Genomic DNA, 3,278 nt, shown 5'->3' with positions numbered 1-3,278 from the left:
ATACAGAAAAAGTGCACGACTCGATTCTTGCGATAACGATCTTTTGTGGACCAAAAACTTTGAATTTCTATTAAAAAAGAAATATCGTGTGCACAGGGGCACGGTTTGTTTTAAAATAATGATAGCGCCAATTTACAACTAATAATATAAGTTAGACATAGATAGCAGCATTTATTACGAAAAAACAGTCACCCGATTTGATCCGCCTACCTGGTTTTACCCAATTTTCCCTTATATGGTATATTATCTACATATATTATCATTTACATATATAATTGAAAAAAAAACATTATATACAGGATGTCACAGAGCGCCCGTATCAGCAATTTTTTGAGGAAACAACGCATTTTCGTGAAAAATGTTTCATGCAAAAGTTATAGAGCTCTAAGTGGCGTACTATATAATAATATTAGTATGATCTTGATTAGCACCATATATAAAGGTCATATAAAAATCACTTTGAATTTTTTAAATGGAACCTCCTATTTTTCATTCTTATAGCTTACCTCGAGAGCTTTCTAAAACACTATGATAAAGTATTTTTTCATTAAGTACTTTTTGAGTTATTATATATTTTATTTGACATATTTTTATACAAAAAATTAAATATCTCGTAAAACATTTCGCTAATTTTACCGTAATAATCTTATGTACAGAATAATAAGACAAATCAATTAGTGCAAAAAAAAAACCAAATATTTAAAGAAAAAAAACAAATTGTTTAAAGAAATACATTGTATATAATTTTCTTAGAAACAATTATTCTTTTATACTAATTGATTTATTTCATTATTCTGTATATAAAAATATTACGGTAAGGTCATCGAAAACTAAATGTTTTACCAGATATTTAATTTTTTATATCAAAATACACTACGCAAAAAAATTAAAGGGCCACTTTCTTCCTTCTACAAAAAAGGCAATTTTCAAGTGGCTGCAACTTCGTCGCATATAATCAGATTGAGATCAATAAAAAAGCGTTACAAAGCTTGAAGTTTCTAGTTAGAATCTTTTAGTCGTTCAATTCTTTTCATTTGTTACGAAGTTACATTATGAAAAAGCAACGTCCGTCGATTGACTAAATTTTTCAAAAGTTTGTCAAAGAATGACGAAGAAACAAAAAATTGTAGCACAATTTCGTTAATTGGATTTTGAAGAGCAGAGTTTTATCTTTAATTTGCTTTTTTAATGAATGTCCTACGATTTCTTTTCGCCGAGTTATTTACTACTGAAGTAATGAAAAAATACTTTATAGCGTTTTGGAAAGCTCTCGAGGTAAGCTATAAGAATATGTAATGAAAAATAGGGGATTCCATTTAAAAAATTCGAAGTGATTTTTATATGACCTTGACGATGCCATTCGAGATCATACTAATATTATTATGTAGTACGCCAGTTAGAACTCTACAACTTTTGCATGAAACATTTTTCACGAAAATGCTTTGTTTCCTCAAAAAATTGTTGAGACGGGCGCTATGTTACATCCTGTATACAGGGTGGGGCATTTATATTGAGACACCTAAATATCTAAAAAATAAAGCAAGATAGAATGAAATGTTTCAGACAAAAGTTGTTTGGTTCTAAGGGGGTCATAATATGGTGCCATTAGTTCGACCTTGGATGGAGACGCTTTGGAGATTTCAATCTCAATCTTATTTCTTAAAATAGAAACACCTCAATTTTTTTACATAAATCGATTTCCTGCAATATTCTACATAAAAAGTTATAGAGGTATGATGGCTAAAAGTTTGATAGTTTACGAGATATTTTATATTGTATTTCATTACTTTACTTCGATGTAATTTTACATAAACTATGAAATATTTCATAAAATTATTTATTTTGCAATAATGTTACCTTAATATCTTAAGCTCAAAAAATGAGAGACATCAAAAAATAGTTTAAAGAAGATAATACAATTAATTGTAAGAAATAAATTTTATTTTATTAAATGCTCAAAATGATGACCATCAACGTCAATACACTTTTGAATACATTTAATGAGAGATTGATGAACGTTTAACAAAGTCATCCTATCAATATCGCGACAAGCATTTTTAATACATTCTTTCATATTTTATGGCATGGCGTAGTTGGTACATCTTGTTATACGATTCCTTTAGGAAACCCACAAAAAAAAATTTGAAGATGTTAAATCTGGTGAACGGGCAGGCCACTGAACCATTGCTCTTCGTCCTATCCACCTATTATTATAATCTCTATCTAATATTTTTCGAGCTTGATGTGAAAAGTGCGCTGTACAACCATCTTGCTGAAACCACATACGCATTCTTAGTTCGTAAGGTAGATCATCGAGTAGTAATTGTAGTTCTTGATCTAAAAAATCTCTATACTTTTGTCCATTCAAAGAAGTAAGGTCCATTTAATGTATCACCAATAATTCCGTACCATATGTTAACACTTCATGGCCGCTGATGTTCAACTTCTCGTAACCATCTTGGATTATCCACAGCCCAGTAATGCATGTTATGTTGATTGACTTCTCCACAATTTGTGAAAGTTGATTCATCAGAAAATAAGACAGAAAGGAAAAAATTCTTACTTCTTTCTATTTTTCGTTGCGCCTAACGACAAAACGTCACTCGATTTTGAAAATCAGTACTTAGCTGTTAATGTAATGAGATGTGATACGGGTGGAATTTATTACGTTTAAGTATTCGCAAAACACTTCTTCGAGATATTCTAGTATTGCAAGAAATACTACGACAAGATATTTATGAATTCCTGGCTATTGCTGCTAATACGATAGTTTCATTATTTTTGCCTGTGACATTGCAGTCCTTGATCGTTTTCTTTCTTTTCCACGAACATCTTCATTTTTTGAAAATTGTTTCACAACACGATAAAATGAACAACGTAATGAAATATTTCTCTGAGGATATCGTAATGCGAATAAATTTTGTGTTTCATAAATGTTTCGTCGAGATTTACCATAAATAAAAATCATATTGTTGCATCACTGGATTATACCCGTCTCCGAGAGATCGTCTCTAAACGCGTTGCCGGGGAATTTGTTGTTAAACAACGGCGGTCATCTTGTGTGTGTTTTGTGTCGCCACCTTGGTCTGGTAACGGATGTGAATCCGCGCGGACGTGTTTAAGATTATCAACGATACTCTCTGTTCTCTATTTCCGTAAATACGACGCAAAGTGTAAGTGTCGGTTGTGTCATGCATGATTCGATTTATCTCGATTCCGACCCGCGGACACAACAATATTAATTTTTACTTCCAAAGTTAATCTTTCTATTTTAATTA

This window comes from Polyergus mexicanus, unplaced genomic scaffold (genome assembly GCF_030449975.1).
Source record: "Polyergus mexicanus isolate NDT 795.1 unplaced genomic scaffold, iyPolMexi1.0 SCAF_24, whole genome shotgun sequence".
Lineage (NCBI taxonomy): Eukaryota > Metazoa > Arthropoda > Insecta > Hymenoptera > Formicidae > Polyergus > Polyergus mexicanus.
The sequence above is the reverse complement of the archived record's forward strand: the minus strand, read 5'-3'. Positions refer to the sequence as shown.